This window comes from Bufo gargarizans, chromosome 8, assembly GCF_014858855.1.
Source record: "Bufo gargarizans isolate SCDJY-AF-19 chromosome 8, ASM1485885v1, whole genome shotgun sequence".
Taxonomy (NCBI): Eukaryota; Metazoa; Chordata; class Amphibia; order Anura; family Bufonidae; genus Bufo; species Bufo gargarizans.
In genome coordinates, this window is record NC_058087.1 from 66,120,715 (window position 1) to 66,148,364 (window position 27,650).

General features: G+C 46.6%; 1 long non-coding RNA gene across 2 annotated transcripts; it reads right to left on the minus strand.

Moving 5' to 3' along the window:
* Positions 1–11,771: 11,771 nt before the first annotated feature.
* Positions 11,772–27,442, minus strand: LOC122945707. 2 transcript variants are annotated; one of them, XR_006391137.1, is made up of 4 exons: positions 27,349–27,442; positions 23,577–23,701; positions 23,367–23,471; positions 11,772–12,524 (listed from the first exon to the last, which is right to left on the minus strand). It is a non-coding gene; the product is annotated as an uncharacterized LOC122945707 (long non-coding RNA). The 2 variants fall into 2 exon arrangements; XR_006391136.1 differs by lacking the exon at positions 27,349–27,442 and having other exon boundaries at positions 23,577–23,757.
* Positions 27,443–27,650: the final 208 nt, after the last annotated feature.

The following is a 27,650-nucleotide window of genomic DNA, read 5'->3' on the forward strand; positions in this document are numbered from 1 at the left end:
CGACACACAGAAACATTAAATGAAATAGATGAAATATACCCGTGCGAAGCCGGGTCCTTCTGCTAGTAAGCATATAAGTGTTGCATATAATATCATAATACAATTACATTATTACCATTATGATAACTACAATGATATTAAAGCCATACAAGACAACCCAACCCTTTTTCTATTTATTAAGAGAAAAAAAATCTTCAGAACATTCCGTCTCTTGTTTATTGCCCTTTTGTAGAAGCCTGAAGGTTCTTTATGGCTCCTGTCTGAGAACCCCCACAATTTATGACATGAGAATGTTTATGTTGAGATTCTTGACTCTTCTCTCAAGCAGACAAACTGGCTACCATGATGTCCATATACCAATCTGTACGGCAAGATGTATAGGCCTTTACAAAATGGATTCCTCTCTGCTCAGTATTTCTGACACATCCCCTCTTCCCCCTCCAAATCAAAACAGTTTACACAAATCGTGCTGTTGTTATATAGGAGATAACATTTTTTTGGAGCAAGGCCACTGTCTGAACCAAGCAGTATTGTGTCTACAGTGCGATTCCTGGAACTTTACAATTTGCCATCAAGTACAGCTCCCAGGCTAGTAAGCATTCCTCGGACTTGGAGCTGTGCTGCATAACCGGGAAAGACTTCGTCATACAGCCTGTCACAAACCTATGCAGAGCAGCTCTAAGGCCCCTTTCACACGGGCGAGTATTCCGCGCGGATGCGATGCGTGAGTTGAACGCATTGCACCCGCACTGAATCCCGACCCATTCCTTTCTATGGGGCTGTGCACATAAGCGGTGATTTTCACGCATCACTTGTGCGTTGCGTGAAATTCGCAGCATGCTCTATTTTGTGCAGTTTTTCGTAACGCAGGCCCCATAGAAATAAATGGGGTTGCGTGAAAATCGCAAGCATCCGCAAGCAAGTGCGGATGTGGTGCGATTTTCACGCACGGTTGCTAGGAGACGATCAGGATGGAGACCCGATAATTATTATTTTCCCTTATAACATGAATACAGAATGCATAGTAAAATAGTGCTGGAGGGGTTAAAAAAAAATAATATATAATTTAACTCACCTTAATCCACTTGATCGCGCAGACGGCATCTCTTCTGTCTTCTTTCTTTGCTGTGTGCAGGAACAGGACCTGTGGTGACATCACTCCGGTCATCACATGATCCATCACATGATCTTTTACCATGGTGATGGATCATGTGATGGACCATGTGATGACCGGAGTGACGTCACCACAGGTCCTGTTCCTGCACGCAGCAAAGAAAGAAGACAGAAGAGATGCCGGCTGCGCGATCAAGTGGATTAAGGTGAGTTAAATTATTTATACATTTTTTTAACCCCTCCAGCCCTATTTTACTATGCATTCTGTATTCAGAATGCTATAATTTTCCCTTATAACCATGTTATAAGGGAAAATAATACAATCTACAGAACACCGATTCCAACCCCGAACTTCTGTGAAGAAGTTTGGGTACCAAACATGCAGATTTTTCTCACGTGCGTGCAAAACGCATTACAATGTTTTGCACTTGCGCGGAAAAATCGCACATGTTCCCGCAACGCCTGTGTGAAAGAGGCCTAAGGCTGCACATGTCCCAGGAGCTGTTCTATATTAACTACACATGCCTGCCTGTGTGCACTCCTGGTCACCTTAGATGCAGGTACCCTTTCCTGCTTTGTGCGGCCACCGATGCTACATTGCAGTGAAAATTTCAAATAGTGAGTAAAGCAGACAATTTGGAAAATAAATGCTGAGGCCAGTTAATAGCTGCAACACAAGTGACCCCATCCGGATGTTTACAATCCAGGGACCAGAAGATCATGGAACAGAGCAGGCTGGGTCTAGTTAAAAAAAAAAGGCCAAAAGGCTGGAAAACCCTTTTAAAAGCACCCAAATATTATTTAATAAGTGGAGGCATAATCTAATTTTAGTCTTTTTTACCAGAGTAATTTTCTTCAAAGCTACCGTATTTTTCGCCCTATAGGACGCACCGGCCCATAAGACGCACCTAGGTTTTTGGGGAGGAAAATAAGAAAAAAATTATTTTCAAACAAAAGGCGTGCTTTTGGTGGGTTTGGAACTAATGGTGGTCTGTGGGTGGCACTATTACTGGGGATCTGTGAAGGACACTGTTATGGGGGATCTGTGGATGACAGACACTGTTATGGGGGGATCTGTGGATGACGGACACTGTTATGGGGGGGATCTGTGGATGACGGACACTGTTATGGGGGGGATCTGTGGATGACGGACACTGTTATGGGGGGATCTGTGGATGAGGGACAGTATTATGGGGGGATCTGTGGATGACGGACACTGTTATGGGGGGGATCTGTGGATGACGGATACTGTTATGGGGGGATCTGTGGATGACGGACACTTATGGGGGGGATCTGTGGATGACTGACACACTGTTACAGGGGGGGATCTGTGGATGGCACTGTTACAGGGGGGGATCTGTGGATGGCACTGTTACAGGGGGGGATCTGTGGATGGCACTGTTACAGGGGGGATCTGTGGGTGGCACTGTTACAGGGGGGATCTGTGGGTGGCACTGTTACAGGGGGGATCTGTGGGTGGCACTGTTATATATGTGCCATCCACAGACCCCCCACCCATAACAGTGCCATCCACAGCCCCCCAGCCCATAACAGTGGCATCCACAGACCCCCCCCTTAACTGTGCCATAACTGCCGCCGCCCCCGCCTCTGCCGCCCCCAGTATACTAATATTAAATGTCTTATTCAATTAAAATGTATTAGATATGCCCCCTCACTCCTAAATTCCTAATAGTACCTTACATCCTATTCCTAGGTTCTGTAATGCAGGCCGGACGGCCGGCACGTCACTCGCTGACGTCACTTGCCTGCGCTGCCTGCTTCATTCATAAAGTAGGCGGCGCAGGCACGTGACATCAAGGAGTTACGCTGCCGCCCGCCGGCCTGCATTACAGCACCTAGGAATAGGATTTAAGGTACGATTATCAATATAGGAGTGAGGGGGCATATCTAATACATTTTAATTGAATAAGACATTTATGGTTCAATAAGATTTTATTGATATAATTATCACTTGTACTCATAAAAGAACATCACACATTGCAGTATACAAACCGCACACAAGGTTACATTGCGACATGCAACTGTAAACAGCAAAACCGCATTAAAGACAAGGCTTGCGTATGTATCTGAACTAGTATAATCAAACAAACAATCAGCTGACGGAAGACGGCGGAGACATAGGCCCTGAAGGGCTTAACAAGGCCTCAAGCAAATGATGTAAGGGCCAATAATTCCAGACAATCTTGACAAAAATGTGGGGAGACAGGACGACACACAAAAGGAGGGGGGGGGTGGGAGAGATTGTAGGGCATAGCTAGAGAATAGCTGGGTAGTATTAAGGAGGGGAATCAGGGAGCACCCCGGATGCCACCCAACCCGAGAACGAAACAAAAGATCTAAACCTGGACCATGGCTCCCAACTCCGGAGAAACGCCGGAACCTGGTTACGATCAGAGGCACACATCTCTTCCATGTGAAGCAGCGCATCCAGAGCCGATGCCCAAGTGACCCTTTTCAATCTCTCAGTTGACTTCCAATTACGCGGGATAATTTGTCTCATGGCCAGCACAAAGAGCCTCAATGAACCTTTTTTAACATGTGAGATCCGCCCCGGGAAAATAGATAGCAGAGCGATGGAAGGGGAAAATGCTATGGAGGCCCGGAATAGAAAATTATACAGTTTGAGGACATCCATCCACAATGGGTGAAGCCTCGGACAACCCCACCATATATGGGACATGGTCCCCCTATCACTATGGCATCTCCAACATAGGTCAGAAACCGAGGGGTAGAACCTATGCAATTTTTCCGGTGTCCGATACCATCTGGTAAGAATTTTATAATTGAGTTCTTGTAGATTACACGATATAGAGATCTTATGCGTAAGAAGCAAAGAACGTTTCCATTGATCCCCCGTAAATGTTTCACCCAATTCCGTCTCCCAATCAAGCATAAACCTGAGTTTGGGGTAGGAATCTCCAGATTGGCTGCCCTCAGTCTCCTCGGCGCTCAACATGATATAAAGTAAGGAAATAGCATGGCCAGGGGCCGTCTGAGCAACACATAGCTTTTCAAAATCTGTTAAAGATGTGTGGGGCTGCAAACCAGGCATCAGAGAACCAACAAAACCCCTGAGCTGAAAGTAAAGGAACCATCTACCGGGAGATGGTGGGAGTATGTGCGATAGGTCATCGAGGGGGCGTATCCCAGTAGAAGAACAGACGTCTCTCAGTCTGACAGTAGATGTGTGGTTAGTACGAAAGGCGGGAACCTGCCTTAGCCCCACAGGTAAATCTGGATGATCAGTGAGCATTGAGAGGGGACCTGGGATCCTAACCAAATTCAGTTTGGTTGCAAACTTTATCCATGAGGCGGCTAAAGTAGGGAGGAGCATATCAGAATGGGCCAGCGGGAGGTTGCATAGGGAGTTAGGGGGCAACCAAAATATGCCTGTGGCAAGGTGGGGATTCGAAACATGTTCGATTTCCACCCACAGCTTAGTAGTCTTATTGTGAAAAAGATCTAAGACGCAGTTCAAAACTGCAGCTCTGTAATAAGACAAAAAGTTTGGTAAACCCGTTCCTCCTTGAATAAGACATTTAATATTAGTATACCGGAGCGGCGGGGCTATAGTACATTGATTGCACCGCCCCGCCGCTATTCCCGGCCCCCAGCTCCTCCTCCCAGTCCCTCCCCCGGCCCCCGCTCACTCTACATCGCATCCAGCGATGTTAAATTGTCAGCATTTGCCCCATAAGACGCAGGGGCATTTCCCCCCGATTTTTTTGGGGGGGAAAGTGCGTCTTATGGGGCGAAAAATACGGTATACTGTCACATGCAACACATCTGATCCCCGCTCTACTTTTTAACCATATACTGATGCCCACAATAATGGTTGACCATGTGGCCACCTAGAAAAAAATAGTGAACCTTTTTTAAAAAAAATATCCTAGTATATATAAAATGCAAATTCAAGCAACTTTGCAATAGCTCTTGATCAATAGGTCACGCCTATAGTTTCTGCAGCTCCGATGTAAATCTATGCATCTCCATGGTAGCAGACAACAAACTTCAGCTAGTCTGATCCTGGAGTCTAAAGCTGGCCTTACACATGTAAAGTATGTAAGCTGAACCCACCGATTTTGTCAGGACTGGATGACCGTCTAATGTGTATGGGGGGCTCCCTATGGCAGATTGTTATAACGCTAACAGACCCTGACATCAGGGCCGGTGTTGGGGGGGGCAAACTGGGCAATTGCCCAGGGCCCCCATCATCAAAGAGGCCCCCTGCTTCAGTGCTGCTGATCAGCTGAACCTCCATGGAAGCAAACGGGCGGATAGCTGAAAAGCTGCTCTTTACAATGCAGTGTAAGGTGTGAGGGATTGCACCTTCATTTTGTATCCTGGATTCTATTTTACTTTGCTGGTTTACTTTAGGTCAGAATGGAGAATTGCTGAGCCGTGTGTACTTGAGACAAACAAAGTTAATTACTTGTTAGTTCTCAGAACTATATGTGTCTGATGTTCTGGGAGTACAACTGGTTCTAGATACTTCTCAAGGATGAACAACTCAAGGATAAGATACGTTTTTTTTTTTTTTTAAATTAAATGTGCTTGATTTGCAAACATCAAAACTAAGTTATCATTATTATTAATCACGCGATGCTTACGTAAGTGACAATATCTGTGTTGGCTTGAGTTCTAGAAAATGGGTATAAATAGTTTGTATGCGACCAATAAAGAGAAGAGATACAACCTTGAGCCTGTGTCATTTATCTCTTCTGAGTACTCAAACCTTTACCTGATTTGGACCCCAGCAGATCATAGAAGTAGGGGTTTTGCCCTAACAAAGGTCCCCTCCCTGTACACGTGATACATCATTACCCTAGTGCTGACAGCTCCGGACACCAGCAGCACTCTTCTACTAGAGCTGTAGGACCTGCGATGATGTTAGGTGCAGGAGGTGGAGCTCAGCAGAGAAGAGGGGATGAAGGACCTGTGATGACCTCACCATTATGTGACAGAACAGGAGGCGGAGCTCAGCAGTGCAGTAAAGTAATGAAGAATAGTGATGCATGGGAAGAAGTGAAGGATGGATTCAATGTAAGAGCCAGGGAAATGCTGGAAGTTATAGTCCTCTCCTCTTATAGCTCTTGTTATGTAATATCAGAGTACATTACAAGAAGAGGTATGAGGAGAGGACTACAACTCCCAGCATGTCCAGCGTGTTATGTAATGTCACAGTACATTATAAGAGGAGAGGACTACAGCTCTCAGCATGTCCAGGCCATTATTATATAATATCAGGGTATATTACAACACCATGGATATGCTGGGAGTTGTAGTCCTCTCCTCTTATAATGTACTCTGATATTACATAATAACTGCTTGGACATGCTAGGAGTTGTAGTCTTCTCTTATACCCCCTCTTGTAATGTACTCTGATATTGCATAATAATGGCTTGAACATGCTGGGAGTTGTAGTACCATCCTCTTAAACCTCCCCCTGTAATGTGCTCTGATATTAAATAATATTTGGCTTAGACATGCTGGGAGTTATAGTCCTCTCCTGTTATACCTCCTGCAGTAATGTGCTCTGAATTAGGGCCAGGACTATGTATAGGGGAGGATAGACATCCGCCTGTGGTGCTTCTTCGCTACCCATAAAGATGGGCGCACTCATGGCTGTCCAACTTCACAAGCCTCAGGCCACTAGGCCTCAAGCCTGTGAGGTATTAGAACTGCGCAAGAAGCCGCAATGACATCAACACAACCTCCTGCGCTGGGTCTTGCATGATGACATGATCAAACGAGACCAGGAGCAGGAGTGGTGATGTCATTGGGACCGCATGCATCAGGACGCAGCAACACAGGGAAGGGGGGAAGGAGATCATTATATATATATATACTTGGCACTACTGGGGAGGAATGGAGGAGCATTGTATATATACTGGCACTACAAGGGATCATTATATATATGTGATATAAATGAGATATGCACTTGTATAGTCATGTGACACTATAGTGTTGGATGGTCATGTGACTTAATTGTCTACACTGGATTTCATTGATTGCACTGATTTTGTAATGAGTTGTGGGTATATAGAGCCCACATTTTAGCATTGTTGTAGCTTGACAAAGGCCTCAGAGAGAAGGCCGAAACGTTGCTGGGAATAAAGTTTGGGGTCGTCACCCTATCACCCATGACTGGAAGTGCTGCCTCTTCATTTGGTGAATATATATGTTGGAGGACAAGCCAGCCTCTCTGAGGAACATTGCACCCAGCGCATAACGTCTGACTGTGCTGCTGCATCATCTGTTGAATTATATATATATATATATATATATATATATATACTGGCACTATGGGGGGAGCATTATATATTGGAAATAGTGGGGGACACTACAAAGGGACATTAGAGCCACTGGGAGCATTATGGATATACAGTCATGTGAAAAAATTAGGACACCCTTTGAAAGCATGTGGTTTTTTGTAACATTTTTAATAAAAGGTTATTTCATCTCCGTTTCAACAATACAGAGAGATTAAAGTAATCCGACTAAACAAAGAAAACTGAAGAAAAGTCTTTTCAAGATCTTCTGTAAATGTCATTCTACAAAAATGCCTATTCTAACTGAGGAAAAAGATAGGACACCCTTGCCCCTAATAGCGAGTGTTACCTCCTTTGGCTGAAATAACTGCAGTGAGACGGTTCTTGTAGCCATCTACCAGTCTTCGACATCGGTCTGAGGAAATTTTACCCCACTCCTCAATGCAGAACTTTTTCAGCTGTGAGATGTTTGAGGGGTTTCTTGCACGTACAGCCCTTTTCAAGTCACCCCACAGCATCTCAATGGGATTCAAATCTGGACTTTGACTTGGCCATTCCAGGACTCTCCATTTCTTCTTTTTCAGCCAATCTTTGGTTGATTTACTAGTATGTTTTGGGTCATTGTCATGTTGCATGGTCCAGTTCCGCTTCAGCTTTAATTTTCTAACTGATGGTCTCACATGTTCTTCAAGCACCTTCTGATACACAGTAGAATTCATCGTGGATTCTATGATGGTGAGCTGACCAGGTCCTGCTGCAGCAAAGCAGCCCCAAACCATGACACTTCCACCTCCATGCTTCACAGTTGGTATGAGGTTCTTTTCTTGGAATGCTGTGTTTGGTTTACGCCAAACATGTCCTCTGCTGTTGTGTCCAAATAATTCAATTTTGGACTCATCTGTCCAAAGAACATTATTCCAGAAGTCCTGGTCTTTGTCAACTTTATCTCTGGCAAATGTCAGTCTGGCCTCGATGTTTCTCTTGGAAAGCAAAGGTTTCCTCCTTGCACACCTCCCATGCAAGTTAAACTTGTACAGTCTCTTTCTGATTGTAGAGGCATGTACTTCTACATCAACAGTAGCCAGAGCCTGCTGTAGTTCTCGAGATGACACTTTAGGGTTTTTGGAGACCTCTTTTAGCATCTTGCGGTCTGCTCTTGGGGTGAACTTGCTGGGGCGACCAGTCCTGGGCATGTTGGCAGTTGTTTTGAAAGCCCTCCACTTGTAGACTATCTTCCGGACAGTGGAATGGCTGATTTCAAAATCTTTTGAGATCTTTTTAAATCCCTTCCCAGACTCATAGGCTGCTACAATCTTTTTTCTGAAGTCCTCTGACAGCTCTTTTGCTCTCACCATGGTGCTCACTCTCACTTCAACAGTCAGGAGCACACCAAACTAAATGTCTGAGGTTTAAATAGGGCAAGCCTCATTCAACATGCAGAGTAACGATCTACTAATTATGTGCACCTGGTGTGATATACCTGTGTGAGATCTGAGCCAATTTAAGAGGGAATACATGTGAGGGTGTCCTATCTTTTTCCTCAGTTAGAATAGGCATTTTTGTAGAATGACATTTACAGAAGATCTTGAAAAGACTTTTCTTCAGTTTTCTTTGTTTAGTTGGATTACTTTAATCTCTCTGTATTGTTGAAACGGAGATGAAATAACCCTTTATTAAAAATGTTACAAAAAACCACATGCTTTCAAAGGGTGTCCTAATTTTTTCACATGACTGTATTTTTACTACTAGGGTACTGTAGCACATTATTACAAGATTTGGGGACCCACTTTTGATTTTGCCCAGGGCCACATTTTGTCTAAAACAGACCCTGCCTGACATTCAGAGCAAAATATAGACATGCAACAAAATAGTATTTGGACAAATTTTCCAAAGTGTTTGATATCAGCTATACTGTATTTTTTGGACTATAAGATGCACTGTTTAGCAAGAAAAAATATTGCTAAAAAGTGCTTGCATCTTACAGTCTGCATTCAGGGTGTTTCGGCAGTGCCAGACCTCCCTCTATGATCCAGCAAAGTGCTCATACATCAGTATGCTCACTGGATCAGTAAGAGAAGTGTGCAAACTTCTCTCTCCCTGCCTGACACCAATCTGTGTGATTAATGCAGGCAGGAGAGGGGGCTGAACGATGGTCCAGCTCATGAAAAGGTTTGTGACAAATACAGTCATCTCCATCCTAAAGGTCCTCAGGTTACAGCAAAGAAGGTGAATGTTCCAAGTAACTGCAGTTTGAGCACATCCAATAATATCACCAGTGGGAGGAGCCAGACCAGGAAAAGGAGAAATGTGAGTTTTTATTAAAGGGATTCTGTCACCAGGTTTCACCCCTGTCAGCTAAACACATGCTGATGTTCAGGGCCTCATCAGGATTCCTAATGTGGGCTTCTAAATGTGATCCGTAGCCTTATTTTGCTAAAAAACAGGTTTTACTAACCTGTCACTCAAAGAAATAAGGTGCCCAAGGGGATGTCAAGGGATGCAAGCTGCCAGCCGCACCCACCGCCGTTCGTGCCCAGCGCCGCCTTTCCAGACTTCTGCACCGTCTCGTAATCCTCTGTGCCGCCTCTCGCTCTCCCTCCCCCTCCTCCTGCTGCTGTAAGATCTCGCGCGTGCGCACAGGGCTCTGCCTGATGCGCCTGTGCGGACTTCTCGATTTGGCTTCTTAAAGCAAAGTGCGCATGCGCCGGCACTTCCCTCAACCCAGGTATGACCTGCACTCTGGCGCCAGCCTCTCAGAGCCCTGTGCGCACGTGCAAGATTTTACAGCAGGAGGAGGGATTAGGAGGCGGTGCAGAAATCTGGAAAGGTGGCGCTGGGCACGAACAGCGGTGGGTGAGGCCGGCACCTTGCATCCCTTGACATCCCCTTGGGCACCTTATTTCTTTGAGTGACAGGTTAGTAAAACCTGTTTTTTAGCAAAATAAGTCTACTGATCACATTTAGAAGCCCACATTAGGAATCCTGATAAGGCCCTGAACATCAGCATATGTTAAGCTGACAGGGGTGAAACCTGGTGACAGAATCCCTTTAAAGATAAGTGTGTGTATTAGGGCTGCAGTAAACGATTATTTTAGTAATCGAGTATTCTACCGATTATTTTAACAATTAATCGAGTACTCTAATTAAAAAAAATGAATTAATAGACTGTTTTCCTTTATAAAAACTAATCAGACCCCCTGCCATCAGTCCCCAACACCTTTTGAGATCAGCTCAAGTGCATCAGTTCCCCCCCAGTGCCATCAGCTCCACTATCCCCCAGTACCATCAGCTCCGTTCCTCCAGTGCCTTAAGCTCTCCCCCACACCAGTGCCATCAGCTGCCCCACTAAGTTGCCATCAGCTTAAGTGCCATCAGCTTGCCCCCCTAAGAGCCAGTCCGAGTGATGAACCAGACGGCAGCGGTCCAGAGTGCCCCGGACAGCAGGAGGTAAGTCATCCAATAGAGCATGAGGTGAGATATATTACAGAGAACAAGCTGTGACCCCCCCCCCCCCCGACATGTGTCAGTCTTTACTGTAGTTCGGGCATGCTGTTCATGAAGGCACTCTCTCTCAGGTTCAGTCACATTCCCCGTGATGAGGACTTCACCCCTGAGCACTGATTTATGGGGGGCTCCCTATAGTAGTTTCCATTCCTATTATTGCTGATCCTACATACACCTCCTCCATGCTGACTGTGCCCTTCTCCAGACTCTTCAGCTTCTTGCTAATCGTCCCATTGACTGCGGAGTGTTAGTGCCGCTCGCCGCCGCCCAGTCAGGATGCTTTTCATAGATTGTCTGTCCGGGCTCTGGAAGGCCTGAGCTCAGCAGTAATGAAGCTCGCAAGTGTGCATTGCCTGCATTCCCTGTCGCCTGGATCCTCCTTGCCCGCACCATGTCACCCCAGATCTCTGCAGTGTGCTCATGGCAGCGTCCTCACTCCTACTTTGCTGTTTCTTGCTGTGAAGTTGTGGACATAGAGTGGCCAGTACTTACCTTTCCTGTAGGGGTGCTGCTCCACAGCTCCTCCATCTTCTTCTCCACGCACTGCATTGCCGTCCTGACTTCACACAGCGTCGGGTCATAGTGCGCGCTTACGTGCACTGTGACCTGACGATGTGTCAGGATACAGTGCAGCGCGCGTGTCGGCATGTGACCACGGAGCGGTGAGTAATAGCAAGGTCTTCACTCCCGCTCCGTTGTCACATGACACAAACGAATCCTTGATGCAAAAAATTTGCATTCAATCAAGTAATCGTTTCAGCCCTAGTGTGCATGTGTGTGTACTGCAGAGCTGCGTATGTGCATACTGTCACATGCTAGCAAAACAAACATGGCATGGCAATGACATGAGACACATTTACTTGGGTACATTTAATAACCACATGCGCCATTGCTGTTTTTTACAATAGTTAGTAGATGATGCATTCAGCAAATGGCATTTATCAGATAGAGAAAGTTAACACAAGGCACTTACTAATGTATTGTGATTGTCCATATTGCTTACTTTGCTGGCTTCATTAATTTTTCCATCACATTTTTCCATGGCTATGACCACCCTGCAATCCAGCAACAGTGACTGTACTTGCACATTGTAGGAAAAAGCGCTCCCACAGAACCAGCGCTTTTTCGTATAGTATGCAAGCACGACCACTGCTGCTAGATTGTATAGTATGGTAAAATACGGTAATCTCTAACTTATGTAGGTTTAAGAACAAAACGTGTAATTTGTAACATGTGTTTACCCACCACTAAAGATGCAGCAGGCAATAGATTATCTCTGTCTGATACAGTGACGGTAAGTGATGGCGGTACATGTAATCCTCTACCTGATCTGTCTATAAAGAGAGGTCCAATAAAATTTAAAGTAGGGCCAAATGGAGTTTTCACTTTCCAGTATGAGCGGAAACGGTCCCAGACTACGCAATATCTCTCATTGTAGGAATTAAAAGCCCATATTTGGAATCCACAGTCGCCTCTTCTGAACCCCCAGGACTTTGGTGGAGAGTCTGATGTACACGCATGGTTAATTCTCTCCCATATCGTCATTATCGGCCAACAGGCCTCATAACATGCTGACATCGAAGTCCAATCCATCTCCTTATTGATTACTGATGTCTTCAAAAGAACAGAATGAAAGTGTTAAATTAGCACATTTATGAAATGTCTGGAATATAAAAGAAAATTCATCATTAATAAATGTTCATGATTACATAACTCTGCAGTAGTATAGTTTCTGACATTATTTTGGCATACCATATTAAATGGCAAACAGTCGTGGGAAAAAAACTAAAAATGTTTATTGAGTAATAGGGCAAGACAAATGAAACAAAGAAATTGTTTAACCCCTTCCCAACTGCCCACTTGCTATATACGTCCTATCTCCACATACAGATGCCGATAGCACGTATATATAAGCGGTCAGTCAGTGCTTAAATACAGATAGGTTTTTAACACTTGCATCCCCAAAATAACACTGTGTACATAGCCTTTAAATTCTCTTTTAAAAAAACTGTTTAAAAGGATTCCTGCATACATTCATGAAAGATAATGTGCAATGTTGTTCAATGTGCACCATTATCTTGTTGCCACTTTAAAAAAGTCTGAACTTAGTATTATACATATTCACAAACTATATATAGTTTGTGAACATGTGTGTATATACGGAAACCCTGGCACACATCTGAAACACATTTTCTCCAGCGCTGCTCCAAATGTGCAGAACGCTTATGGAGAAAATCGCAGACTTCCTCCATCATAAATTTTTGCTCAAAACATACAATTCGGCTCTCAACATTGCCAAACAAAAGTACTTCACCTCTCTCATCTCCTCACTCTCAAATAACCCCAAAAGACTCTGACACTTTTCATTCCCTTCCAGAACCTGTCATTGACCTCTGCGCTGATGGCATGGCCACTTACATCAGAGACAGGATTTGCACTATCAAGCAGAAAATAATCTCCCAGTACCCAAATAATTTCAATCCTCCTCCTTCCCACTCCTCCACATGCTCTCTCTCCTCTTTTGACCCTATAACTCGACCCACGACCTTCTTCTCGACCCACGACCTGTAGCAGTGATCCTATTCCACCACACCTCCTCCAGTCCCAGTCCCTCTCCCCGGCTGTCATCATTCACCTAACTACAATTTTTAACCTCTCTCTCTTCTGGTATCTTTCCCTCTTCCTTCAAACACTCTTTTATAACACCACTACTAAAGAAACCATCTCTTGACCCGACCTGTGCTGCTAACTACCGACCTGTTTCTAACCTCCCCTTCATCTCTAAACTCCTGGAACGTCTTGTCTTCTCTCGCCTAATAAGCTATCTCTCTACAAACTCTCTTCTTGACACCTTACAATCTGCCTTTCGCCCTCTTCACTCTACAGAATCTGCCCCTACTAAAGTGTCTAACGATCTCCTAACAGCAAAAAGAAATGGTGATTATTCTCTACTGAGTCTGCTGGATCTCTCTGCAGCGTTTGATACTGTAGACCATAAACTCCTCCTCACCATGCTCCACTCAATTGGCCTTAAGGACACTGCTCTCTCTTGGTTCTCTTCCTATCCATCTCTAAATCAGTATATTTGGCTTTTGGTACCATCTAAATGCTGACAACACTCAACTATACACTTCATTCCCGGACATCACCCCTGCTTTACTCCAAAACACCAGTAATTGTCTGGCAGCTGTCTCTAACATCATGTCTAACATCTGTATCTAAAACTGAAGCTCTCAAAAACTGAACTTTTTGTCTTTCCCCATCTACTAACTGTCATGGTCTTACCTTCTTGCAGTTCTCCTTCGTTTGACATGTGCTAGCGGCCACCTTGGTTTCTGGGTTTCTTGTAGCCTCCCACCCTGCGGCTTCTCCTTCCCACTGGGAGGAGCTGGATGCCTAGCTCATATATATAGGAGGTCTGTGGCTTCAGTTCCTTGCTTGGTCCTCCTGTGTTCACATGCTTCTAAGACTGCTGCTGCTTCTGGTTCCTGATCCTGGCTTCGTCTGACTACCCTGCTGGTTCCTGATCCAGGCTTCGTCTGACTACCCTGCTGGTTCCTGATCCAGGCTTCGTCTGACTACCCTTCTGGTTCCTGACCTCTGGCTTCGCAAGACCCTGCTTCGGTTTAGCCATCCGTTTGGACTTTTGCCTTACAGCTTGATTTTCAATAAAGCCTTCTTATTTCCACTTATCTCTTGTTGTACGTCTGGTTCATGGTTCCTTGACATTAGGACCAAGCCATGAATTCTGACGGTACAGGGCCATCCTCGCTACCTACGCTGGTTGCCAGACTTGATCAGCAGGATCACCTGTTGGGTCGGTTCGCTGTGGCGTTGCAAACCTTGCTTGAACGCACGGCTCATTTAGCTTCCGTTGCTGATGGGTCGATTGTCGCTCCTGGGCCCGCTCCTACTGCCGCTCCGGTTGTTGCGCCAGAGTCTACCCCGACACCTGTTGCTGCGCCTGCGGTGTTTCGGGGTATGACCGGTTCTGCCCCCCTTCCACAGCGCTTTGGGGGAGAGCCAACTCAGTGCCGAGGTTTCCTTAACCAGGTGGGCATTTATTTCGAGTTGCTGCCACATGCCTTTCCTACTGAGAGATCAAAGGTGGGCTTCTTGATCTCGCTGCTCTCGGACAAGGCCTTGGCCTGGGCCAGCCCTTTATGGGAGAACAACAATCCGGTGGTTGCCGAGTTTTCCGGTTTTGTTGCTTCTCTTCGGAAGGTATTCGATGTGCCGGCTCGTGCTGCCTCTGCTGCGAAGCTCCTTATGTCCATCAGACAGGGTTCACGATCCGTAGCTGAATACGCCATTGAGTTTCGTACCCTGGCAGCAGAGGTGGGCTGGAATAATGAGGCTCTGGTCGCTGCTTTCTCTCATGGTCTCTCGGATGCCTTGAAGGATGAGGTTGCAGCTAAGGACCTACCAGTGGAGCTCGAGTCTCTTATTTCTTTCCTGATTTTGATTGACACCAGACTCAGGGAGAGACCTTCCTTTAAGGAGAGCCTGCGGAGGTCTTCTAACAGATTGGCGCCTACGTTTGCTGTCCCACCCGTGCCTCCCTCTCCTCCCATGCCTCCTGGGGATGACTTGTCTGGGGGTGAACCCATGCAGCTGGGGTTTGCTCGCCTGTCCGAGGGGGAGAGGGTACTCCGGAGACGCGAGGGCCGATGCATGTACTGTGGTCTCGGTGGGCATTTTCGGTTGGCATGCCCGAACCGTCCGGGAAACGCTCGCACCTGAGATCCTGTCGGGGGCAGATCTTGGGTGGAGTCTCCTCGTCCCCGGTTTCCCGTGTTGACAAACCACTGATTACTGTTGTCGTCTCCTGGGTCGGGGGCTCGGTGACGACCCAGGCGTTGGTGGACTCTGGTGCTGGTGGTTTGTTCATTGATAGTGAGTTCGCTGCCGCCAATTCCATTCCTCTGCAGCCTCGAGGTTCCCCACTGGCTCTTGAGGCGATAGACGGCAGACCCCTTCTGCCGCCACACGTGACTCAGGAGACCCTTCCAGTGGGGATGGCCATTGGTGCCGTTCACAGAGAGTCGGTCTGTCTCCAGGTTATTTCGTCTCCACACTACTCGGTGGTCTTGGGGTACCCCTGGCTCCAGAAGCATAATCCGACTTTCTATTGGAGATCGGCCGAGATCCTCTCGTGGTCACCGCAGTGTGGGGCTAGTTGCATCCATGGGCCTGTCAAGTTGCTGTGTACTTCCTCGGACTCTCTGTTGCCTCCTGAATACGAGGAGTACCGGGATGTATTCGATAAGGTGCGTGCGGTTGCCCTACCTCCGCACCGCCCATACGATTGTGCCATAGAGTTACAATCTGGTGCCGTTCCTCCTCGTGGCAAAGTCTATCCACTGTCGGTAGCGGAGAATGAGGCCATGGAGGAGTACGTGAGGGAGGCGCTTTCACGCGGACACATTCGCAAATCCTCGTCCCCGGCAGGGGCTGGATTTTTCTTTGTGAAAAAGAAGGGCGGTGAGTTGAGGCCTTGCATCGATTACAGGGGTCTCAATCGCATCACGATCAAGAACGCTTTCCCGATACCCTTGATTTCCGAGCTGTTCGATCGCCTCAAAGGGGCCACGGTCTTTACCAAACTCGACCTGAGGGCGGCATATAACCTGGTAAGGATCAAGGCGGGCGATGAGTGGAAGACCGCGTTTAACACCAGGACCGGTCATTATGAATCCTTGGTTATGCCCTTTGGGTTGTGCAATGCGCCCGCAGTCTTCCAGGAATTCATCAACGATGTTTTCCGTGACCTGTTGCAGCAGTGTGTGGTGGTCTATCTGGATGACATCTTGGTATATTCTGAATCCATGGAGGCCCACATTCTGGATGTCAGACGAGTGTTGCAACGGTTACGAGAGAACAAGCTGTTCGGTAAGCTTGAGAAATGCGAATTTCACCGATCCCAGGTAACCTTCTTAGGTTACATCATTTCCGCTGAGGGGTTCTCCATGGATCCTGAGAAGGTTTTGGCTGTCTTACAGTGGCCCCAGCCCAGTGGTCTTCGTGCCCTGCAGCGCTTTTTGGGCTTCGCCAATTATTATCGGAAGTTCATCAGGGACTTTTCCATGCTAGCCAAGCCCCTCACGGATCTGACCAGGAAGGGCAGTAATCCCCAGGTCTGGCCGCTCGAGGCCATCCGAGCTTTTGAGGCTCTAAAGTCCGCCTTCGTGTCGGCTCCGATTCTATCGCATCCCAACCCTGGGTTGCCTTTTGTCCTCGAGGTGGACGCGTCTGAGACGGGAGTAGGCGCCCTTCTGTCTCAGCGTAGAACACCAGAGGGTCCTCTGCTTCCTTGTGGGTTTTACTCCCGGAAACTGTCTTCCGCGGAGTGCAACTATCAGATTGGTGACAGGGAGTTATTGGCCATCGTGCAAGCCCTTAAAGAATGGAGGCACTTGCTCGAGGGCTCGGTGGTTCCGGTTCTCATCCTGACGGACCACAAGAATCTGACCTACCTCTCTGAGGCCAAGAGATTGACACCACGTCAGGCCAGATGGGCTCTGTTCTTGTCACGTTTTAATTACGTGGTCTCCTACCTACCCGGTTCCAAGAACATCAGAGCGGATGCCTTATCACGGCAGTACTCCGAGCTGTCCGGGGAGGAGTCGATTCCGACTTCGGTCATACCTCCGAATCAGATCCTGGCTGCCATTCGCACCAGCCTGACCTCTCCCCTGGGTGAGCAGATTTTGGCGGCTCAATCTGGTGCTCCCTCTGGGAGACCCAACGGCAGATGTTTTGTGCCTGAGGAGTTGCGCACTCGGTTGTTGCGAACCTACCATAACTCCAAGGCCGCGGGGCATCCTGGAAAGAATCAGCTGTCCTGGGCTGTTTCACGTCTGTTCTGGTGGCCTTCTCTACGTTCCGACATCGCCGCATTAGTAGCGGCATGCTCCGTTTGTGCCCAGAGTAAGTCCCCTCGGCACCTTCCGTTGGGCCTTTTGCAACCCATAGCCACCGGGGAGCGTCCATGGTCACACCTGGGGATGGATTTCATTGTGGACCTCCCTGCATCCCGAGGCCATACGGTCATTCTCATGATTGTGGATCGGTTTTCCAAAATGTGCCACTGTGTTCCTCTCAAGAAGTTACCCTCTGCACAAGAGTTGGCCTCGATTTTTGCCAGGGAGGTCTTCCGGTTGCACGGTTTGCCCAAGGAGATTGTGTCGGATCGGGGGAGTCAGTTTGTGTCCAGGTTCTGGCGCGCCTTTTGCTCCCAGTTGGGGATTCATCTCTCTTTCTCCTCGGCCTACCACCCTCAGTCCAATGGGGCCGCAGAACGATCCAATCAGGCCTTGGAGCAATTCCTTCGTTGCTATGTCTCCGATCACCAAGACAATTGGGTTGACCTCCTGCCTTGGGCTGAGTTTGCCAGGAACATGGCGGTGAACTCTTCCTCTGGGACGTCTCCCTTCATGGCCAATTATGGGTTCCAACCTGCCGTGTTACCGGAGGTATTCTCTCCCCAGGATATTCCGGCTGTGGAGGATCACCTTTCCGTCCTACGTGCTTCTTGGGTACAGATCCAGAGGTCCCTTGAGGTCTCTGCGCAGCGCCAGAGACTCCAGGCTGATCGCAGACGAGCGCCCGCTCCTTCCTACCAGGTCGGAGACCGCGTATGGTTGTCCACCCGCAACCTCAACCTTCGAGTGCCCACTCCCAAGCTGGCGCCTCGCTTTGTTGGTCCCTTCCGAGTGCTTCGCAGGGTAAACCCGGTAGCCTATGCCCTTGCGCTTCCTCCTGGCATACGGATCTCCAACGTGTTTCATGTCTCCCTGTTGAAGCCACTGGTGTGTAATCGTTTCACTTCCTCGGTTCCTCGGCCTCGTCCGGTCCAAGTGGGCAATCGTGAGGAGTATGAGGTGAGCAATATCCTGGACTCACGCCTGGTCCGCGGTCGGGTGCAGTTTTTGGTCCATTGGCGTGGTTATGGTCCAGAGGAGCGTTCCTGGGTTCCCTCCGCAGATATCCATGCTCCTGCCTTGCTCCGAGCCTTCCACGCACGTTTCCCTCAGAAACCGTTCTGTACTCCGCGGAGGAGGGGCCCTTGAGGGGGAGGTACTGTCATGGTCTTACCTTCTTGCTGTTCTCCTTCGTTTGACATGTGCTGGCGGCCATCTTGGTTTCTGGGTTTCTTGTAGCCTCCCACCCTGCGGCTTCTCCTTCCCACTGGGAGGAGCTGGATGCCTAGCTCATATATATAGGAGGTCTGTGGCTTCAGTTCCTTGCTTGGTCCTCCTGTGTTCACATGCTTCTAAGACTGCTGCTGCTTCTGGTTCCTGATCCTGGCTTCGTCTGACTACCCTGCTGGTTCCTGATCCAGGCTTCGTCTGACTACCCTGCTGGTTCCTGATCCAGGCTTCGTCTGACTACCCTTCTGGTTCCTGACCTCTGGCTTCGCAAGACCCTGCTTCGGTTTAGCCATCCGTTTGGACTTTTGCCTTACAGCTTGATTTTCAATAAAGCCTTCTAATTTCCACTTATCTCTTGTTGTACGTCTGGTTCATGGTTCCTTGACACTAACCCACCTAAACTTGATATTTCAATTTCAGTCTGCAGCAATATCATAACTCCTGTGCAACATGCCCGCTGTCTTGGGGCCACATTTGACTCCGATCTTTCCTTTGTTCCCCATATTCAATCACTTACATGCTCTTGTCATCTGCACCTCACGAATATCACCAGAATCTGCCCTTTTCTTACGGTGGAAACGGCAAAAACTCTTGTTGTTGCCTTGATTCATTCTCGTCTTGACTAATGCAACGCCTTACTAATCGGTCTCCCTCTCACTAAACTCTCCCCCCTTCAGTCTGTTCTAAATGCTGCAGCCAGGCTCATCTATCCAACCGCTACACTGATGCTACTAGCCTGTGCTAGTCACTTCACTGGTTGCCCATCCACCACAGAATACAGTTCAAACTTCCCACCCACAAAGCTCTCCACAGTTCTGCACCTCCACACATCTCCTCCCTGATCTCCATCTACCACCCTACTCGTGCTCTCCGTTCCGTTAGTGACCTAAGATTAATAACCTCCATAATTCGTACCTCTCACTCCCGTCTTCAAAGCTTTTCTCGAGCTGCACCTACTCTCTGGAATATTCTGCCCCGGAATATTAGGTCTATTCACAACTTCTCCACGTTCAAATGTGCCTTAAAAAAACATCTTTTCAGGCAGGCTTATCAAGCTACCTAAAATTACTTTTTCCTGACTAAACCTTTCCCCCACCAACTTCTCTGGCATTAACGCGATCCTCTAACAATCCCAAACCCGAAGCATATCGTCTGGCACCACTCTTTTCAGTTCAATAATGGCTTGATTGCTACTTATCACAATCAACTACCTTATGTGTCACCCCCAATTCCTCTTAGATTGTAAGCTCTTGCGAGCAGGGCCCTGACTAGTGTTTGCATATTAGCCAGTTACTTTTGTTTTGTACATGAACACTATGAATTTGTAAAGCGTTGCGGAATATGGTACACAATCCTCTCCTTAAGTATGGTTTCCATTAATTTCCCCACTAATGATGTCAGGCTTACTGGCCTATAGTTGCCCGATTCCTCCCTACTACCTTTCTTGTGAATGGGCACAACATTTGCTAATTTCCAATCTTCTGGGATGACTCCTGTTGCCAGTGATTGGTTAATAAATCTGTTAATGGTTTTGCTAGTTCACCACTGAGCTCTTTCAATAGCTTTGGGTGTATCCCATCAGGCCCCTGTGACTTATTTGTATTAATTTTAGACAGCTGACTTAGAACCTCTTCCTCTGTAAAGACACATGCATCAAAAGATTCATTAGTCTTCTTTCCTAACTGAGGTCCTTCTCCTTCATTTTCCCTTGTAAAAACTGAACAGAAGTATCCATTGAGGTAGTCAGCTAGTTCTTTATCTTCTTCCATATACCTTCCTTCTTTTGTTTTTTTATTTGGTAATTCCTTCTTTTAGTTTCCTTTTTTCATTTATGTATCTGAAGAATGCCTTATCGCCTTTTTTCCCTGACTGAGCTAATTTCTCTTCTGCCTGTGCTTTAGAAGCTCTTATAACTTGTTTGGCCTCTCTCTGCCTAATCTTATAAATTTGTCTGTCTGTCATCCTCGTTTTTTTTATTTTTATAATTCCTAAATGCTATCTTTTTGTTTTTAATGATTTTGGCCACTTCTGCTGAGTACCACAGTGGTCTCTTCCTTTTTTTTTTGTTTTACTGACAAGCCTAATGCAATTTTCTGTTGCCTTCAATAGTGCCACTTTTAAGTAGTCCCATTTCTCCTGGACTCCAATGAAACTGTTCCAGTCTGATAGGGACTTGTATACCACTAATCTAATTTTAGAAAAGTCAGTTTTTCTAAAATCTAAAACTTTTGTTTTTGTGTGGTGTGACTCAGTCACTGTACTTATAGTAAACCACACTGACTGGTGATCACTAGATCCCAAGCTTTCCCCTACAGTAATATCAGATACCAAATTCCCATTTGTGAATACTAAATCTAAAATGACCTCCTTTTGGGTTGGCTCCTCCACTACTTGCAGTAGGGAATTTAGAATATCTATACTCCTGGCAGAACTAGCTATTTTGGTTTTCCAGTTTACATCTGGAAGATTGAAGTCTCCCATAATGATAACTTCCCCCTTCAATGTCATTTTAGCTATTTCCTCAACTAGTAGATCATCTAAATCTTTGACTTGGCTAGGTGGTCTATATATCACGCCTACACAAGTTACCTTACGATTATCAAGCTGCAAGGTAACCCAAACTGACTCTAAATTGTTCTCGCTAACTTGTATCAAATACAGGGCCACCCCCCCCCCCCCTTCTTGCCTTCTCTGTCTTAACTGTATAGAGAGAACCCTGGTATTGATATATCCCAGTCATTACTCCCCTTGAACCACGTCTCAGTAACAGCCACTACATCTATATTCTCAGATGCCATTATAGCCTCAAGTTTATTGATCTTATTCCCTAGACTGCAACTAGTGGGGTACCACAGGGATCTGTTCTGGGACCCATATTGTTTAATATCTTTATCAGCGAAATTGAAGAAGGCCTCAATGGTAAGGTGTGTCTTTTTGCTGATGACACAAAGATTTGTAACAGGGTTTATGTTCCTGGAGGGATACACCAAATGGAAAAGGACTTAGGAAAACTAGAGGAATGGTCAAAAATCTGGCAACTAAAATTTAATGTTGATAAGTGCAAGATAATGCAAGAGCAGAATCTAAAATCAGTGATACAGTCCTAACCTCAGTATTTGAGGAAAGGGATTTAGGGATCATTATTTCAGAAGACTTAAAGGTAGGCAGACAATGTCATAGAGCAGCAGATGCTAGGAGAATGCTTGGGTGTATAGGGGTGTATAGGGAGAGGAATTACCAGTAGAAAGAGGGAGGTGCTCATGCCGCTCTACAGAGCACTAGTGAGACCTCATTTGGAGTATTGTGCGCAGTACTGGAGACCAGTACTGGAGAAGGATATTGATACTTTGGAGAGAGTTCAGAGAAGAGCTACTAAACTGGTACATGGATTGCAGGATAAAACTTACCAGGAAAGATTAAAGGCCCTTAACATGTATAGCTTGGAAGAAAGACGAGACAGAGGGGATATGATAGAAACTTTTAAATACATAAAGGGAATCAACAAGGTAAAAGAGGAGAGAATATTTAAAAGAAGAAAAACTGCTACAAGAGGACATAGTTTTAAATTAGAGGGGCAAAGGTTTAAAAGTAATATCAGGAAGTATTACTTTACTGAGAGAGTAGTGGATGCATGGAATAGCCTTCCTGCAGAAGTGGTAGCTGCAAATACAGTGGAGGAGTTTAAGCATGCATGGGATAGGCATAAGGCCATCCTTCATATAAGATAGGGCCAGGGGCTATTCATAGCATTCAGTATATTGGGCAGACTAGATGGGCCAAATGGTTCTTATCTGCCAACACATTCTATGTTTCTATGGTGGTGCTATATAAATAAATATATATATATACTGGACCAGGTGTGAATGTTTTCACTGCCTGGCCCTCAATTAAAGTGCAGCGGGGACAGGAGCTACAGAGAAAGCAGAGCTTCTAGATCAGGGATCAGCAACCTTTGGCACTCCAGCTGCTGTGAAACTACAACTCCCAGCATGCACACGTACTTTGCTGTATTTGTAACTCCCAGGGAAGTGAAAGAAGGATTCTGGGAGTTGTAATTTCAGAACAGCTGGAGTGCTAGAGGTTGCTGATGCCTGTTCTAAATGTAACAGCAATGCCCCCCCCCCCCCCCCAAACAAAAAAAAACATTTTTCTCAGCAATATGGGCACACATGAACGTGGGACCAACACAGATGCCTTCAGCTGGCATGCGCACATGTACCAGTTCAGCCAGTTTGATAGGTACAAATCTGCTGACAGATGCTCTTTAAATACCAACAGATTATAACAGAGTAGAAACACTTACTAACAAGTCTTGTTCTTTAGCTGGAGCAATGAACTGATGTTGCTGACACGCGCGAAGGCTGCAGTTTGCTGACTTTTCCTTCTTCAGTCACCCAGCAGAGATGTTCTGCAAAATGAGGGTCAGGAAAGTTACACAATAATCATATTCACAACAGCAGTATCTAAGGGTGAAAGTCCTAGTCACATAATGTCCATCAAGGAAGCCGCGTACCTCACTGGATAGTAAACCAAAGAAAAGACGTCCTCAGCATAAGAATAGAAACGAGTATTGGACCACCGATTTGGATTCCAGCGTCTCTGAGGGGCGCTATGGCAATGATACTACCAGACCAGACCCTTTAGAAGGAAAACAAGAAGAGGGAGGAAGAAAAGAAGAAACCAAACACATAAGGAAGTCCACTCGCAGAAAGAGACAAGTCACTTGGACACAATAGATATATCTGTTTCCCAGGACTCTCCCACCCCCTCTCCTGCTGCAGTTATCAATCTTACAGATTCAGAGCTGACACCGCCGGACTGTAGCTCAGTCCTTAACGAAGGGTTGGGATACAGTCTGGTTAAACCGTTCAATCTGGTGGATTTTAAGATTGACCTATACAAAGCCATTCGCAAAATGCACCTTTTTAAAATGTACAGGGATGCACCTTTGCATTCACGAGTTATTAAACCAGGTGAAATACCAGCGGTGACAAATCCCTTGGAGTTCAATTTAGATAGCGTGTACTCCACTTGCCGGAATTACACGCTGGATCCGGAAAAACGCAAGTGAACTGAAAGCATTTGAAGACGGATCCGTCTTCAAAATGCGTTCAGTGTTACTATGGCACCCAGGACGCTATTAAAGTCCTGGTTGCCATAGTAGTAGTGGGGATCGGGGGAGCGGTATACTTACAGTCTGTGCGGCTCCCGGGGCGCTCCAGAATGACGTCAGAGCGCCCCATGCGCATGGATGACGTGCCATGCGATCACGTCATCCATGCGCGTGGGGCGCCCTGACGTCACTCTGAAGCGCCCCGGGAGCCGCACGGACTGTAAGTATACTGCTCCCCCGCTCCCCACTACACTTTACCATGGCTGCCAGGACTTAAGCGTCCCGGCAGCTATGGTAACCATTCAGAAAAAGCTAAACGTCGGATCCGGCAATGCGCCGAAACAACGTTTAGCTTAAGGCCGGATCCGGATCAATGCCTTTCAATGGGCATTAATTCCGGATCCGGCCTTGCGGCAAGTCTTCAGGATTTTTGGCCGGAGCAAAAAGCGCAGCATGCTGTGGTATTTTCTCCGGCCAAAAAACGTTCCGGTCCGGAACTGAAGACATCCTGATGCATCCTGAACGGATTTCTCTCCATTCAGAATGCATTAGGATAATCCTGATCAGGATTCTTCCGGCATAGAGCCCCGACGACGGAACTCTATGCCAGAAGAAAAGAACGCAGGTGTGAAAGGGCCCTTAGAGTTCCTTACTGACACTGTTCTCCTAGGTGAGACAGTGGGGTCGATCCTGGGTGATGGATTCCAGGGAGGTATTAGATCTACTTTTTGCCCCCCTATGCCCGCCGGTGGTGGGATCGACATTTTCCATAAACTGGTTCTGAGAGACATTAAGGCCCTCAGATACCCTCAAACACGGAACAACCTCTCCCCTGGTGAGAGAGCTGCCTTGAAATGGATTGGCAGTATGTAGGATATCGTTGTTAAGCCGGCGGACAAGGGGGGCAATATAGTCTTAATGACCCGTACATACTATATGCAGGAAGCAGATAGACAACTAGGAGATGGCATCACTTATGAGAAGTTAGGGCAAGATCCCTTAACCGCCACTTTGAATTGAAAACACTCCTGCATAGATATGTCGGGATTGGTTTCATTCCAGATACTATGCTGGACAAGCTTATACCTCAGTATCCCAGGAAACCTACCTGGTATTTTGTCCCTAAAATACATAAGTCTCCCACTAGGCCGCCCGGCCGTCCACTAGTGCCAGGGATTCGGTCCATCACGAAACCCCTTTCAAAGTATCTCGACTGGCTACTTAGACCCCTACTCTCTAGTGCTCCCACTTATCTGGGTGAGACCAGTGACTTCCTCCGTGCCATTAAAGGTTTTCATTGGCGTGAGGGGCTCAGCCTGGTGTCCCTGGACGTGGAGAGTCTCTATACACGTATACCTCACTGTGCTGGTATAGAAGCTATAGGCAAGGTACTCAGTAAGACCAACAAAAGTGCTACGTACATAGTGAGACACTTATGTTTGTCCTCAACAACAACACCTTTAAGTTTGGTGAACAATGGTACAGGCAAAAAGTGGGTACCGAGATGGGTACCCCTGTGTCATGTACATATGCCAACTTTTTTTTGGCTGTATTTGAGGATAAATACGTGTTCTCCCTGGACAATCCCTTCACGCAATATATTCAACTTTTTCTTAGATATGTCGATGACATTTTCATAATCTAGTCTGGCACAGAGGATCAATGCAAGGATTTCGTGGCTTACTTAGATGGCAATAATATGAATATAAAGTTCTCTTTACATTTCGGGAATTCTTCCCTGAGATTTTTTGATGTTTTGGTGTCCGCACATGGTGACAACCTGCATACTAATTGCTATCGTAAACCGTGAGCCACCAACTCTTTGCTGCATTTTGGTAGCTTCCATCACAAAAACGTGAAGCAGTCGGTCCCATATGGCCAATTTATTTGCCTTAGACGAACTAACAGCACACAGGAAGGCTATATAAAACAATTGCATGAATTAAAGCAGAGGCTGCTATGTCGAGGCTATGTGGAGGAAGAGATAGAAGATGCCAGGAGGAAGGCAGGGTCATTCTCACAGGAGGAGCTTCTATATAGACAAAAACGCAATGCGCATTAGAATGAAGATAGGTTCGTGTTCACATTCAGATTTAGTCCTGCGGCCGAAGTGATCAAACACATCATTTATGAAAATTGGGACACAATGAAGGATGAAGCTGGACTGTCGGGCCTCACCAAGAGCAGACCCATAATTGCCTTTAGACGTTGCCATACTACAAGGACAAATTAATCGAAAGTAGAATGCGGGCGAGACCAGCCAGTAATTGGCTAACCAGTTATAAATCTATCGGCAGCTATAGGTGTGGTTTCTGCTCTTTTTGTAGTTTCAACAGCCAGCTTATGTTCGGAGGGGTCTCACATTACGTGTAGGAGTACATATGTGGTCTACTTGGTTAAATGTGGGGCATTTTATATTGGGAAGATGATACGCCCCTCTTTGAGAGATTCAGGGAACATCTCAATTCCCTGAAAACCGGGAAAGGCTGCACTAGGCTTATCGAGCAGGTCTGCAATGTGCATGGTGGCGATCCGCACTGCTTGACGTTCTCTGGTATCGAACTCGAGCCTGTCATGCCCTGCGAGGAGGGAGGCAAGGTGGATCATCAAGGCAGCCGCTCTGGGACTCAATGACAAAAATGATTTGAGTGTTTTAATTTAGGTCTGTATCTGTTATTGTACATTCTGCATACTTGCAACTATGTGTTTTTAATAAGGACGAGTAACCTGTGAGCGTCGTTGTTGCCTTGACAACCGAACGCAGTGTTTAAAAGGCACTGATGCATGCTTGCGCAGTGAGGTGAGAGGCCAGACGAAGCGTAGACTTGTGCGAAACGGCCGTCGCCGCTGTTTTGTCCGTACCGATGCACACCTGCTCCTGTCTACTGCTTTTATGATACATTGCGAATAAAGGATTTTGACTACAACAGTGGTGAGTGTCGCCCTTATTTTGCTCTTCTTCTCCGTAACCATACATTGGGACTTACATTTTTTGGGGCAGAGCACCACGCTCACTGTTTGTACATTTTTCAACATAGCCGCCTTGCACTTAGCACACTCCCACGCCATATGTAGCAGTGCTGCCCTGCTCTCTTCTCTCCTAATGTACACGTACCTCACTGCATACATTGCCCATACTGTTTCCCACCCATAATGGACATCAATTACGAACCTGTACACTTTCGGACAATGGAACCCTTGGTGGTGGAGGTGCCCTGGGGTCTCCTGGCTGCATCAGAAGGAGACAGTGCAGCTGCAGGCTCTACTCCACTTCTCCCCTTGAGTTTCTTATCTCTGGAATTTCTAAATCCACCCCTTGTCTTCTCAGTGGTTCCATATGCTGTTCTCTCACTCCTTCTTGACTTTACACTGCAGCTGTGTTAACTCTGGCCACCTTCATCACACCTCAACATGAATACAGATCACAGACCATTTAAATACAGACCCTCCTGAGTCCCTGAACTAAACCAGATT